Below are 16,456 nucleotides of genomic sequence, written 5' to 3'. Positions count from 1 at the left end.
TCTGAGTTACAGGTTGTTCTCTTTCAGAAGAAGACAAATGTTTTTCAAGCAAGCAATTTATTACACTGATTCCAAGCATTACATGATCTCCTCTTGCATAGTTTATTAGAAAGAAACAGTGATTGATTTAGGGTGAGAACAACCTTGTTCTTGATCATACATAGTTATTTCTTGCTTTTTTCGCTGGGAATTGTACGAGACAGCAGTTTAGACAAAGGGAGTTTTTTTCTAGTACTTGTACAGCCTGTGCTTCTTATCACTTACTGGTATTCCCTTTCTTGCTAGAATTTTGTTTTGTGCAAGTTATCTTCTACTGTAATAATTTTTATCTTATTCTGTTTTCCACTTAAAACAGGGCTTTGGTTGTATCTGCTCACACTTATTGATTTTAGAGTTTTAAATCTTTGACCTGATATTTTTGATTGTAAGGAAGCTCTCTGTGCATGAGCTTTTGTATATCTGGATTCCGGAAATGATGTCTGTGACAGAACCCAGGGGCCATAGAAATGAGAACCAGTTTAAATTGCTTGGTCTTCATCATTGATGGATCATTTTAGAATTCAGGCAACTATGAAGGATGTTTCTAAAATCCAACTAATCTTTGTATTGCAGACTTTTTGAGATATACAATAACAAAGATTCCTAGATGCTGCTTGCCCTATGTTGGAACTCACAATGTTCTATAGTCATTGAGTGGTTACGGGTAATGAAATGTAATGGCAGTAACTAGGGCAGAGGTTTGAACAGAAATTGGACTGGATAAGAAACACTGAAGGGATACAACCCAGTGCCTCAGACATATTTATTAGAATATAAAATATCTGTAAGATTAGGAATTTGGAAACAGGGTATCCAAAGCTTGCTCCTTCAGGATTATACTGTACTAGCCCAGAATCACATTTGTCACAGGGACTGCTGCCAAGAAAAGTAAGGCCCATTAACTCATGAAACCAGGTCCACTGGCATCCTTAATTAATGTATTGCAATGCTGTACTGACTTTTTCTTTCTTGTTGTGTCTGCATTTTATTAGGTATCTTAATGTATTGCTTAGTTTTTAATCCTTCCAAGCTGTCCAGAATAGTTGAGTGGTGAACCTGTAAATTCAAATGAACAAATAAATGTTCCTCTAATAGTTTCAGGTTTCTGTTGTTGCTATTAGGGCCAACTGTTCATTGCCATCTTCCCTTTACATGCTATAGTATTATTTCAGGGTCACTTCACAATTAATGAAATTAGACATGTCTTCATAATGCATTAAAATTGTTGCTGGCTTCTCATACACAAAGGAAAGAGAAAAATGTTGTATAAATATTTTCCTGCATGTACCTATAATACATGTATGAAGACGATTCTAACCAAGGGATTAATGCCTCAGTAGTACTTTGTCCACACTGCTAACTCCCCCCAAAATTAGCATGAATCAGGCTTGAAAAAAGACAAAGAACGGAATAACCAGAAATGACTGCTGGGTTGAAAATGATGTCAACTGGTTTCTCTGTAATAAGTGACCAAATAAGTGATAACAATTCCACAGAAAATGGCTTGTGTTAAAAAGTCAATGTGTAAACATTAACCCTTTGTAAACAACACTCGGAAATTTAGCTGGCAAGCAAAATTACTATTTTAAGGTTCAGGTTAAACCCTTGAAAACATAATGGATCAGCCAGCAATTCTGAGGGTCAATTCTAAGTTAGCTTGCTAGTAAAAATAACTACTAAACAAAGGACTATTTATTTATTTTTTCACGTGGAGGAGACAAAGATTCAGCAGCAGGTGATAGTTGTTCAGACTTGCATCTGGTTCTGGTTCTTAGCTGCACCTGATTGCATTGATTTTTACATCCCACTTTAACTTCCAAGAAATGAGTTTGGTTACGTGTCATTGCTCAAAGAATGTGGAGCGAGGTCTGGACATGCTGTCTCATAAAGGGCAGCATAGATTTTTTTTTTTTAGAATTACTGAGCCTTAGCAGATACAACTGCTGTCTCTAAATTGTATAGTTTATGGAAACCTTTCTCAAAATAAAGGAACAACAAAGCAATTTTATACTTCTGCTTAGATGTAAGTCTGTACATTCCTCTATTTATAAGGAAGCTGGAACCAAATGCCACAGCATGACATTCTTTCTGCCTAAATATACACATTGGTTCTAATAGTTATACACTATTTCACAATATAGCTAACACCAAATAAGCTATTAAATACCAGAGTAAGTAGTTTAAACAAAATACAAAACAAAACAAAACACAGTACAAATAAGAATCAAAATGCTAAAATAAATGTCGATAAAATAAAACATTTTTCTTAAACAAAGTAGTGCAGACAACATGCACAGGCCATCTTATGTTAATGAGTTTATGAGTTAATGAGTTTATCTGCTATGTTATTTTATAACTGATGATTTTAACATTTTTAATCTTTTTATGTTTTAAGCTACCCAGAGGTTTTGGATATGAGATGGGCAGCCAATAAATTTCACAATAAATAAATACACAGAAAATGCCTTTTGAAGAAGTTCCGGGGCCTAGGAGCAGCCCCCAATAAGGCTTTCTTATGTGAAATCTCATTCCAACAGAAAAATTAAGGGGAATTCACAAACTTCCATTGAATACAAAACCAGGGAAATTTTGATCATGAGGTCATGATACATATGAATTAAAAACTCTGGGGGGAAAAATTGTCCATTGTATATGAAATCTAGGTTTCACTGTAGTACTTTTACTATAGCCAGCTAGAGTGTACTTTGTCCGTGATGCACTCCTTGTCAATAAATCTAAAGGGGGAAATTCTCATGCATTTTTTTCCTATCATTCAAGGTGATGGAAGAGAATTTATGTCCATTTAGAATAGGATATTCTTGCACTCTGCTGGGACTTTGCCAGAAGTACTGTATATATCAATCATCTCTCTGCAGCCTGTAGAATATCTGGGTTAAATTCCAAGGAACAGTATATAGAGGGTTTAAATATACCAGCCTTCTGCTGTTCTTTTTTTTTTTTTCATATTGGGAAAGATGAGCTGTTGGGGAGTTGGTATGAATAGTTGAAGGCAGAAAAATGTGCAAGAAAGCACAACATCAAAACTAGTATCTCTTGACACTTCAAAGAGAGAGAGAGATTTGAAGTAATTTTCAAACAAAGTAAGATAGAAAAACTGAAATGTTTTTCAAAAAAGACATTTTATTAGGCAAGTTTCCAGGGGTGGGGGGAAGTAATGTACTGTATAACTTAAATTTCCATATTCCATTAAGGGACAAAGTGATCACATTATTATGAGTATCCTAGATTTAGTAGCTTAAAAAAAGGAAATAATAGTCCTGAAAGGGAACCCTAATAACCAGCAGGTGGGTCTACTGCAATTATTCCCTGCGTGACCTATATTGTAATGAAATATTTCCTTTGAAGGGCGATTGCACTAGGAAAAAGAAGCCACATTTGAGGGATTTTCTCCCATTATATTTAAGCTTTTTCAGAGATATGGTTTTCATCAGGAGATACAAAAAAGTTAAATTTCATTCCATGCCCACTAATTACAGATTATGTACATGCACATATGCACTTAAGTGCTAATTGCATTTTTTGGGGTGTGTGTGTAATACTGTATATACATAACATTTTAAAAAAAGAATTTAACAACATTAGTAGCTTGGGCACTTGACATGTTTTACAAGCATTCATATGATATGCTTCAGAGGGCAGCACATGTCATCCTATAAAAATAAACAGGCTGGCAGTATGGAGCTCAATTCAGAGCTGTAAATCAACACTCTTCTCATTGCAGACAATGACAATTTACAGCTGTTCAGAAAAAAATAATTCCTGAAGGATATAGTAGAGCTCTTGTATCTAAAGGTTTCTGCTTGGTCCTTTCCTTTTGCTAATGATCACATCTAGAACTAAAGAGACATGCTTCATTTCTTTCTATTCCTCTTAACTATCTCAGGATGGCTTGTTTAGGTCAGTGGCTGGACTTCAAGGTCGTGTAATGGGCATTCTATCATATTGCCTTAACAAGAGAGAAGAAAAACTTCTGAGAAGCTGGTTCCATCATGTTTTTCTCTCCTGAACCCTGATCAGCATTGGTTTCTGTGGCAGGGACAGAAAGTTTCCAGACAACTGTATTAATCTGCCATCTATTGGCTGTTTTGGATGATACAAAGCCATCTGCGATGTAATCTGATGTACATTCATCCATTCCTTCCATGCTTAAAAAAATAAAGATTTTTTTCCCCTCCTTTTTCCATAGGAGAAAGTTCTCACCATGCTCCCATTAATGGCTTGGCTTCAATTTTAGCATTTCATCTTTATCTGAAATCATATCACTACACTTTCTCAACAATAAAAAAATATTTTTCCTAGTTCACTGAGTTACCATGTTCTATTGTTTTTGTGCTACATTAACAAATATTAATTTTGGAACCTTCAGCCTGTCAAAAATTCTTCATAATACAGTGACAATACATAGACAATACATAGTGAATAATTGTGTTGTAGATCCCTTCTGTCAGGGAACTACACTTGATAGGTTCCAGAAGGCAGGCCTTATTTGCTGTGACACCTGCCTTATGAAACATTCTCCTCCCCACTCCCCAGAAGTGAAGTTAGCTCCATCCCTGTTAACGTTCCAGAATTTCCTCCAGACCTGGTTATGTCATCAAGCGTGAGGATCCCAGGAGATTGACAAGATCTTGAGGTGGCCTCATTACTGTGGTTAACATTAATCCTCTTTTATGCCTTATAGCAGGGGTCCCCAATTCCCAGGCAGTGGACTGGCACTGATCCGCGGCGCACCAGAAACTGGGCTGCACAAACTAGAGAAGCCCCATCATCACACACATGAGATGCAGGTCATGCGTGAAATCACACCCACTCCGGTCCAGAGAAAAACCTCTCTCCGTAGAACTGGTCCCTGTCACCCAAAAGGTTGGGGGCCTCTGCTTTATAGGGTTTTGGGGTTTTTTGCTCTTTTAAATAGTTGTTTTTATATATTTATTGTTTTAATTGCTGTAGGCTGCCTAGAGTTACTTTTTGTGAGATGGAAGCCCATATAAATTTGGTAAATTAGCAAATCAGATGTCCACAACATTACTTTGAGAAGCAAATCTTAACTTTTAGTTTTCAGCATTCCATATTTAATGACAATACCATGCTTAAAAGTGTTGAGGTCTATGCAATTTAGACAATAGTGCTGCAGCTCTGAAGGTTTCATAAAAGTTTAGAGTTAGGACAAAAATAATGAACACTATTAATAGGATTACGACCATTTAAAATGTAATCTCTCAAAGTTTATCATCCGGTTTTCTTGAAAGATAGCTCAAGAGTGCTTATCTGACTTTGGACGTCACTGCAGCTAACAGCTACACACTCTTGTAGCTTTTGCCTCCTTGCCTTTTCTGTTGTGCATCAAACTAAGAGGCCCTTTCTGAGAAACAATGTGAAATCATCTTTATCTCTTCTCTGCAGAATTAAGGATTTGGCTGTTGGCTCAAAAGAGCAATGTCATTAAAGTGTGTAAAACAGAATTCTGTAGATGCAGTGAAAATTATACCATCTAAAAACAAGAAGGACTGTTAATGATTGACACTGGTTCAGCATTCATAGTTTATTTTAGACAATGGGCATACAACTATGGTATATAAAATAACATCGTATAACCATAAAAACATAAAGGAACTAAAAAAATAGCAATTTCTTTCTCACTTCTAAAATCCATTACTTATACAAACCTCTATAGGCGTTTTCAGATGTTCAATTTCTTCCACTCCAGAACTCAGTTTAAAAATTCTGCTTTCCCCCTGCTATGTAGGCAATTGGTGTGTGTGATATTTTTGTAGCAAGAACTGTTTACTTACTAGCTACTGTTAAGTTCGGGAAGTAACGAGGCTGGAGACCAGGGTAGTGACAACAGCTCTTTAATATAGGGTGAACCCAGCAACAGGCTGGGGGAAAAACCTCTCCTTTTATACAGTTCTGCTGGAGGCTTCGTCCAATCAGCAACGTGCTGATTTCCCGCTCAAATATTTAAAGGCACAACTGTTAATACATAACACTCCTCCCCTCCCAGAAAACACTTGGTCTTATTTACATATTTATTTACATGTTATTTTTCGACGTAGTCACGCAAATAACCTGGGCGTCTCCTAGTTCTTTCTGACCTGCGCGGTTCAGTTCTGGGTGGTGTTTTGAGCTGGTCGGAGGGGCTGTTTTCTCCTCCCAGCTCTTTCTCTGGGCCATCGGGCTCTGGATTATTGGCCGACTCTTTTACTTGGCCATCCGGCCTTGGATTAATTTTGGAATTTTCCCTGCTGTTTCCCTCGGGGACCTGATGGCGTCGCTGGAACTCTGGGACCTCAGCTAAGTCTTGCGCCTCCCCCGGGTCATTGTCAGCTGTGGATTCAAAGTGGTATTGGTCATTACCTGTCTCTGTTGGTTTGGTTTGGTCAGTTATTCGTTTCCTTAACTGATCTATGTGGCGTCGCCACATTCGGTTGTCTGGTAGCTCTACCACGTCGATTTTGGCCCTGTTACTTTTGTTACTTGTCCGGCGACCCAACTCGGGCCGTCCCCATAGTTTCGGGCCCACACCGGTCGCCTATGCTCATTTCCTTGTTTTTCTAGCTCCCCCTTGTAACCCTCGGGTGTGTAATGGGGGTTCAAACGGTCAAGTGGGCACCGGAGTTTTCGTCCCATTAGCAATTCGGCTGGGCTTTTTCCCGTGGCTGTGCTTGGGGTTCTGTGCTGGACGGCTAGGAAAAAGTCTATTTTCGTTTGCCAGTCACCTGGCTTGAGCCTGGACAATGCCTCCTTAGCGCTCCGGACGGAACGCTCTGCAAGGCCATCCGACGCAGGGTGGAAAGGTGCAGAGAGGGCATGTCGGATGCCTTCCTCTGCCAGGTACTCTTCAAACTGGGCTGCCGTGAATTGGGGCCCATTGTCGGACACCAGAGTGTCCGGCAACCCGTGAGTTGCGAATAGGTGGCGCAGGGTTGCGATTACTGCTTGGCTGTGGTGGACTTCATAAGTATGATCTCTAACCATTTGGAAAATGCATCCACCACCACTAGGAACGTTTGGCCGTGAAAGGGGCCAGCAAAGTCAATGTGGATTCTTGACCAAGGCCCTTGGGGCTTTTCCCATTCTCTGACTGGGGCTGTTGGGGGTAGCGGTCTGGACTCTTGGCAAGCTTGGCATTTCCCTACCCTCTCAGCAATCTCTGCGTCCATGAGTGGCCACCATACATAGCTTCTAGCTAACCCCTTCATCCTTACGATGCCTGGGTGACCCTCGTGGAGGAGGTCCAATACCTTGCCCCTTAACTTAACAGGAATTATTACACGATCACCCCATAACAGGCACCCCCCTTGAGCCGAGAGCTCATCACGTTTCTTAACAAATTCTTTGAACCGTTCGCCCGGCGCAGCGGGCCACCCTCTCTGTACCCAACCGGTACAGTCCTTAACACAATGTCGGTATGATGCCGAGCCACTTCCTTTGATGTGACTGGGCCAGAGTCAACGAGTCAATAAGGAGGATGGGTGTCCCGGAGTGGGGTCTTGATCGCCCCTGGCAGTGGGCATCGCTCAATGCGTCTGCATGCCCCACTTCTTTCCCGGTCGATGCTGCAGCTTGTATGAGTAAGCGGCTAAAATATAGTCCATCGAGTCAAGCGTGGCGAAAGTGCCACAGGCGTTGGCGATCGCCAGCCAGTAATCCCAGTAACGGTCTGTGGTCAGTCACGATTTCAAAATTCCGCCCAAAGACATACTCATGGAATTTTTTGACCCCTGATACAATGGCTAATGCTTCTTTGTCTAATTGGCTGTAGTTCCTCTCTGGGAGGACATCGTTCTAGAGTAGAACGCTATAGGGGCTTCTGTGCCGTTTGGAAGTCTATGGCTGAGTACAGCCCCCACCCCATAAGGGGACGCAACGCAAACCAGCACTAGGGGTAGTGAGTCGTGATATTGGATGAGCAGGCTATCACTTGAGAGCAGGTTCTTTACTGCTTCAAAAGCCCTATTTTCTGACTTTCCCCAAGACCAAACAGTATTTTTCCTAAGAGCCTATGCAGCGGTTCCAAGAACGGTTGCTTTGTTCTTTAAAAGACCGCGTAAAATTAACCAATCCCAGGAATGCCTGCAGCTCTGCTTTGTTTTTGGGCGCTGGAGCCTTCCTAATTGCCTTAACCTTGCTCTCAGTAGGGTGAATTCCTTTCTTGTCTATCCGGTAGCCCAAGAAATCGACGATTCGACCCCTATCTGACATTTATTTGTCTTGACTTTTAATCCGGCTGTCCGGAAAATGCTCAAGACCTTTCTTAACGCTCCCCAATTCCTCCATGTTTTCCCTGAAATTAGGACATCATCAGTAGGAACTACCCTGGGAGCCCTTGCAGTAGTCGTTCCATCAGGTTTTGGAACAGCCCTGGTGCCACACTAACCCCAAATTGCAATCGGGTGCACTTGAATGCCCCCTGTGCGTCTGTCGTTTGGGCTTGGCTGTGTGGGCGTCTACTGGCAGTTGTTGGTAGGCTTGGGCCAAGTCTAACTTTGCAAAGACTTGCCCTTGCCCCAAGGAGTGCAATAAATGTTGCACCACGGAACCGGTGGCGCTTTTCTGTAAGGCTTTGTTAAGCGTCGCCTTGTAGTCAGCGCAAATCCTAATTGACCCGTCCGATTTGATGGGGGTGACGATTGGCGTCTCCCACTTTGCGTGATCGACTGGCACCAAAACCCCCTGATTTATGAGCTTGTCCAGCTCCTTATCAATTTTTGGTTTTAGGGCAAAAGGGACTCTCCTCGCCTTAAGCCTAATGGGGGCTACCTGGGGGTCTAAGTTGAAGGAAATAGGGGTCCCCTTTAGTTCGTTGGCTTCTAGAAAGCTTTCGAAACGGGTCATATATGTTCCCCATTTCTCCTTGCCCGGGTTGTACGGTGCGGGTGGCGTGTTTGCCATTTCCGCGTTTCTGCCCTGAGGTTGCTGGGTTCGGGACTAGCGTGCTTCAGCTCGGTTCTGGTTCTCCTTAGCCTCGAGATCCCATCCTCGTCGCCAATGTTAAGTTCGGGAAGTAACGAGGCTGGAGACCAGGGTAGTGACAACAGCCCTTTAATATAGGGTGAACCCAGCAACAGGCTGGGGCAAAAACCTCTCCTTTTATACAGTTCTGCTGGAGGCTTCGTCCAATCAGCAACGTGCTGATTTCCCGCTCAAATATTTAAAGGCACAACTGTTAATACATAACAGCTACTGTATTAACTCTCTTGGTAGACAATATTTTTGCAAGCTTCCCCAAATGTGTTTGGCCATGCGATCCAGAATTCCCAACCAATTTTGATATTGCCTGAGAATTCTCACAGGAACTTCAAGGGAGGCTAATACATTGCAACAAAACTCAAGAAACAAGTGGCATTATTGTCTGGCTGCCAACATCCATTGTTTGGATACCAGCTAACCCTCATGATAGTTAGGAACAGTGGTGTGATTCAGCCAGTTTGCACTACTTCGGGAGAACCGGTTGTTAACTTTCTGAGCAGTTTGGCAAATTGGCTGTTGGAAGAAATCATTAGGCGGAGAACCAATTGTTAAATTACTTGAATCCCACCACTGGTTATGAAGTAGCCTAGATCAAACCTCTTCCTATGTGTATACATAGAGCCTAAGTGTTTTGGGTCAGTTTTTCAAGAAAAGATTGGACAACAAGCTCCTGTTTAGGGCAGGGGTTAGAATAAAATACTTCCAAGGTCCCTTCCAGCCATATGATTCTATATCTGTTCTTGCAAAACAACTTTATAAATCTGCCTAGCCCTAAAGATAAAAACACATGAGATGGTGCCGAAGATTAGGATCCCTTTCTCTTTTAGGAATCATAAAAAAAGTGAAATAGTGAAACTGTCCCAATAGTAATTCAAAGTTATATAAATGGTACAACTTCCTGACTTTAGCATAAAGCAGCAATTCAGCATTTTCCCCAGCCTCTGCTCATGCATTTACATGTCTATTCCATACAACAGTGTGATTTCAGTTTTTGGATTGGAGCATTTCCCCAATTAGAATAACAGAGTTAGCTTTAATATTTAATTAGTACCTGTTTAATGGCAAAAGACTATTAAGCCCTTTCTATAGAAGGAGGGAAGGATGGGAAGGGAAGGGAAGGGAAGGGAAGGGAGGGAGGGAGGGAGGGAGGGAGGAAGGAAGGAAGGAAGGAAGGAAGGAAGGAAGGAAGGAAGGAAGGAAGGATATTGACATAAATAGACTGGGAATAGGTCTATTCCCATGTAATAGACATTAATAGATTAATATTTGACATGCTGGTCAAATAATATATTTCTTACCAGCTGTAATAATCATGTCACTTTGTCCTTTGTTCAGTTTTGGCATCTGATGCAGAAAGACAGTTCCTGTATGCCTATTGTGCTCATTAGATCACAACCTGTTCATAATAGGTTTAAATGAGAAACATATCTAAAGTTTTTTCTTGTTGTTTGTTTTCAATTATGCCAATATATGTAATTTTAATTCTGTAAAAATATTTAAATTGTGCCATTAATTGAAGATATCCTCACTGTCGTCATCAACAACAATACTATTACTATTAGCACTACGTGCTTTCCTTATACATTCTCAGACAGTTTCACTCCTGCCATTTTTTAAATAATAGGATCATCTTATTTGACAATAGACATCTATAATAAGCACAATTCTTTCCTTGTTTCTCCATCACATCACTGTGGTGTTGCTGATGGAAAATGAGAGAATACAACTCATCTGCAAATGAAACCAAAGGAGGTAGGTCAACCCCATTAGCTTTAGTGACGTACCTAGTATAAGGAAATTGCAGACACCCTGCTGAGGAACATAAATGACTAACCCTCTTCAGATGAACCTTAGCTTCTCAAGCAGTGAGTTAAAGTAAACCTTGGCTGGACAGACAGGGTGTTTAAAAACAGCACAGCACTTCTTACAGCCTGTCAGAGGTTCTTTTCTTGTATGCCTTTTGTTCAAATCTGAATGTGTCAGACTCTGTCGTGAACAGCCATTCTTTTCTTAGAGTTTGCCAAGCAAAAGCTTTCTTGGATTATATTAGTGTACAGCTTTTAAGAGGCTTTTGTACTCACAAATGAAGTGGCATGTACAAACAAATGCACACACACAAAGAAGTTGATTGGCATCTCCAAAGTTTCTAATTGTTCCCTTTTGCCCCATGAAGACTTTTGGATTAGAAGACGGATCCTTGTTCAAGTCCACCGAATCATTCAGGTTCTGGCAAGTTAAAACAAGATCGAATGCAATAAAGTATGAATGGTAAATAAAAAAAATTTCACCAAACATTCACGGTAAATTAAATAAAACAAATAAATTTAACCCCATACCCAGTGACACCAAAATACCAAAACAATTCACAGAATCAAAACCAATGCTAACAGCGACGACCATACAAAATAAAAGGATCATGAGATGATGAACAAAAATATCCCCAAAATCAGCAGCTCAGCGGCTCGGAGGGGGGGGGGAAGAAGGGGATTAGTTCTGTGTGAGTGGTAGGTGTGCTTCATTTGGAGTGCAAATGGAACATCATGTGTGCGAGTGAGGGCCCACTGCTTGTGCAAGTGGAGCTGTGCCTGTACAAACGTGCTTACTCACCAATTGTGCAGCCCAGAGGTTAGGGACCTCTGCCTAAAATCATCCAAAGAGTTCAATAACCTTTGGAAGGCCTTTATGAAAGGGGGCAATCTAAGGTCAACAAGAGAGCATCTTCAACTGACAGGATCCATAAGGAAAAAAAACAAAAAACAAAAACAACGCTTCCTAGCTTTGGCCCCCCTCACCTCATAGAAATAGGGCACTACCAGCAACTTTTCCTTGGGAGTGTTGGACAGATCAGCACTGGCTAGAATAGGTGGCCTTGCATATATCTTGGTACCAAGCCATATCAGGTTTTCTAAGTGAAAACTAACACTCTGAATTGCACTCAGAAACCTTTTGATAACCACGCGATTGAGGTAATGTGATCATTGCAAACAGCACCAGTCAACATGGGTCACTGAATTTTGTACCAACTGTTGTATCTCAATGTTGCACCTTCCGGGTGCAATTCAAGGTGTTAGTGACCACCTTCAAAGCGCTCCATGGTTTAGGACCGGGCTATTTACGAGACCGCCTACTGCCACCGCTGGCCTCCCAACGACCTGTGCGCTCCCACAGAGTGGGCCTGCTCAGGGTGCCATCGACCAAATAATGTAGGTTGGCAGCCCCCAGGGGGAGAACCTTCTCTGTGGCAGCACCGGCCCTTTGGAACAAGCTACCTCCGGGGTTACGCCAACTCCCCAACCTCCGAACCTTCAAGCGGGAACTGAAGACCTTACTATTTAATCGTGCGGGACTAGCCTGAGTGTATTTTAATTATAATTTTAAATTTTAAGGGTTTTTACGTCGGTCTATGACTTTTTAGTTAATTAGGCCTATTTAATATTTGTTTTAAATTCGTTTTAAATTTGTTATTTATATTATGTATTATTTGTGTTTTTAATAAGGCTGTAAACTGCCCTGAGTCCTTCGGGAGAAGGGCGGTATAGAAATTAAACTATAAAAAAAATTGTTTGAAAGGGACACAACTGGTACACCAGTTGAATCCGGGCAAAACCCTTCTGGTTGTAAACTCAATTTTTTTTTTCATCCAGCAGGAACTATGAGTCCAGGATGATTTCCAATTTATGGACCTGTTCCCAAGGGATAGTGCCAGTATTCTGAGAGACTGTTGAAGCTGAGGCATAATTGAAACCAACAACAAGTTACTCCAGCTGCTTGGATTAAATTTTGGTCAGTTTCATGCCAACTGACAGCTTTCAAGCACTGGGACAGGACTTCAATATAATTTCCCTCTGGGCTTAGGATGGCAATATACAGTAACTTTGAGTATTGTCAACCTATCAATTGTACTCACTTTGATCTGCCACATGACCTCACCCAGTGAGGATATGGATATGGCCATGACCTCACCCAGGATATGGATATGGAGAGAGCAAGCGGGAGGTGGGGAGAAGAGAGAACCAGCCTTTAGGGCAGTGGTTCTCAACCTTTATAGTGCTGCAACCCCTTTAATACAATTCCCCACGATGTGGCGACCCCTTTAATACAATTCCCCACGATGTGGTGACCCCCAACCGTAAAATTATTTTCACTTTGAATTTATCGCACCTGAAGCCAAATTGACTAGCGATCTGAACTGCTTGCGATTGCCTTGAGGATGGAGGCATTAAAGCGTAGACTCCTCCCCTGTTAAGTTTATCACGCCTGAAGCCAAATTAGGCTAGTGATTGGGAGTGATTGCAGCTGGCTTGAGAGGGAGACATCAGAGCAAAGATTTCTCTCTTTTTTAATTCATCGCGCCTGAAGCCGAATTTGGCTAGCGATTTGAAGAGCCTGCAGCTGGCTTGTGGAGTCAACCATTGGAGCGTGATTCTTCGACTCGCAAGTATACTTCCCATATTTCCGATGGTCTTAGGCGACCCCTGGCAAATCGTCATTCGACCCCCAATGGGGTCCCGACCCACAGGTTGAGAACCACTGCTTTAGGGCAACCCAGAAAGGGGGTAGCCACTGGGCTGAACTTTCCTCCCCATTGCCATTGACTGAAACTCCCTCTAAAACAGAAACAGAACCATTATAAAATAGTCCTGACTATCTCTAATTAGTGCAATTTGGAAAGATACCATGGTTGACGGTATCAGAAGCTGCTTAGAAGTTATGTAGAAACCAAGAAATATTCACTGTCATTTCAAAGTCATCCAGTAGAACAATCAGTAGTATCCCTATCTCTTATCTAAGTTTGAATCCTGACTGAAAAGAGACTATGTAGCCCATTTTTTCAAAGGTACACAGCAGCTGAATCCCTACCACATGTTTAGCAACCTTCCCCCAAAAAGGAAGATTTGAGATTGAGCAATATTTATCAAGCATGCAAAATCAAAAGAAGGCCTCTGAAGGAAGAGGTGCACCACAGTCTCTTTCAAGATGTTGGTATTACACTTCTAGACTTTCATACTGAAAAAATGCTAAGATCCTTATGCTATGCTATGCACTTGGATCCATTTAGCCAGTCCTATCTTTGAGTCACCCCATTTGGTAACAGAAACTGGGAATCAGAATGAGACAGGAAACAGACCTGTTTGGACAGACCACAAGCAAAGAGGGATCCTCATTTAAAGGAAAACAAAAATAAAAATAAAGGATTTAGTGTGATAATAAATGGCTTCATTTATTTGGCAAAGATCTCAGTGTAAATCTGTGGCCCTGTCTAGAAGTGTCAGTATCATTCTCTTATTGAAGATTAAGAAAGTGAATGAGAGAGACCAGAGGCTGGCAGGCTAACATGCAAATATGGGGATTCCAAGGGCAGATATCTGTCTGTCTGTCTGTCTGTCTTTTGGTTCCTTGTTCCTATCACTGCACAGAGATTGTGTTTGTTAATTAGTTCAGTTTATAGTTATACGATCTCCCAATCCACTCTGTGTTGTCACTTGCTACTCTGGATATTTGGGGAACCATTAAACACACAGGATATTGGATGCCTGCCTTATGACGAGGCCTAACTCTACAGAGAAAAATTTTATACCCTCAATCTTTTTGTTCCTGTTCTTTTTTGTTCACAGCTTCTTATTTGGAATGATCAGTCCAAGATTGGTTGGATTGTTTTGTCTGAAGAGCCGTTTTATTTTGCTTTGTTCAAAATGAAGAGAAGAAAGGAAGACTGGCAAGGAAACGGTGGTGATAGGAAGGGCGGGGAGATTGAAGCTCAAACATTGCGAAGTCAGAAGTTCATTAAAAACGGAAGGTTATAGCTCTTATTGTCCCTACGTCAGTCCTCCCCTTAACAAGCTCTCCCCATGACGCCAGGAGCAGCCTGCTAAATGTCAGTTACTTACTGGCTGAATAGAAAAAGAAGAAAAGTGGCTATTTGCTTGTCTGTTATGAAAGCATCGATCCAGCCTGAAAAGAGTGCAGGCTAAGAAGCCAGTGGATGTCCAGGTAAGCTCTTCTTAAATGAAAGTCACAAAAAGACCAAAAAGACATTTTGGTGGTCGATTTTGTTACTTTTTTCTTCTTTTTTTAAATCACTACTGATTTCTTTTCCACTTTCTAAGACCACCGTCTTTTTTCTCATTTCAATTGGAAATAAAGAAACTGAAGCACGTACTTTTTAAAATTCTTTTTCTACCATTAAAAATACAAATGCTGGGCTAGACAATGCATTTTATAAAGGCATTCACACCTAACTGGATTTCCTAGAATTGATTACCCACATAAATTCCTGTTCAATTAATTATCAGGCTTGCTCTTTTCCCTTGTGCCAGCCAACAGACTTCCTTGAAAGATTTTTTTCTTTTCCAGGATATAACTCTTTTCTCCTACAGGCCTCCCTGGAGCTCCCAAAGAAAGAAGGGGGCATTCTTCTCCAGGCCTTTCCCAAACAGCTAGAAACTTATGCTCTTTGCAGCATCTCCTCTCTACCCCTCGCCCAGTAAGCATCTGAATACATTTGGGTTACATTTTAGAAATAAAACAGTATGCAACAAAAAGGCCACTGTTTTGGTTTCTATTCTGTCCTGCTGCCCACCCCCAACACCCAAATAATAATGTATTGCAAAAGCCTTTGATGGATGCCAAAAATGTTTGGGTTATCATGGTATCCTTAGAGGTCACATTGGTGATCCAAGGAGTGGGTGGGGAACCTCTTTTCACTAAACAGGTCAAACCAGTAAGTCTTCTCTATTATTCCTATAAACACTCCTGTAACCAGCATGTCCATAGTTTAAAATATAGAGGCTTACTTTCACTGGCTTTAGAAATTAAAAGAGTGTCTGAGAAAATTTTGTTAATCAAATATATATAGCTGCCCATTCCACAAATGTTTCCCACATCACTGCCTGAGGAAGTAGCATACATAAAGGTATTCATCAGACGTGGGTTTCAGCAGGTTCTGACCAGTTCTGGAGAACCAATAGCAGAAATTTTGAATAGTTTGGAAAACCGGTAGTAAAAATTCTGACTGGCCCCGCCCCCATCTATTCTCTGCCTCCTGAGTCCCAGCTGATCGGGAGGAAATGGGGATTTTGCAGTAACCTTCCTTTGGATTGGGGAAGAATGGAGATTTTGCAGTATCCTTCCCCTACCATGCCCACCAAACTACGCCCACCAAGCCATGCCATGCCCACCAAGCCACACCCACAGAACTGGTAGTAAAATTTTTTGAAACCCATCACTGATATGGATCTATATGGGAGTATAGTTGCCAGAGGAATGCAAAAATACCACCTGTGCTAAAAACAACACAGTTCTACTGTTCTTGCACAACTTGGAAGGCCAGTAGATAAACACTATTGTATCCAGCTCTTTGCTCATTTAATTAATCAGTTAGTCAATTTATATGGATGTGCAGCTCGCCAATGTAATTCTGGGC

General features: G+C 41.3%; 1 long non-coding RNA gene across 1 annotated transcript in view; it reads left to right on the top strand.

Annotated features, from left to right (window-relative positions):
• Positions 1-16,456, top strand: part of LOC131199867 (uncharacterized) — a 79,805-nt gene that overhangs the window by 21,141 nt on the left and 42,208 nt on the right. The window contains exon 2 of the long non-coding RNA XR_009155459.1: positions 14,649-15,024. This is a non-coding gene — a long non-coding RNA (uncharacterized LOC131199867). The remainder of the gene's footprint in view (positions 1-14,648; positions 15,025-16,456) is intronic.

The sequence above is a fragment of the Ahaetulla prasina genome, chromosome 5 (genome assembly GCF_028640845.1).
Source record: "Ahaetulla prasina isolate Xishuangbanna chromosome 5, ASM2864084v1, whole genome shotgun sequence".
NCBI classification, from domain to species: Eukaryota; Metazoa; Chordata; class Lepidosauria; order Squamata; family Colubridae; genus Ahaetulla; species Ahaetulla prasina.
Note: the sequence above shows the minus strand (reverse complement) of the source record. Positions and strands in the feature narration are given on the sequence as shown.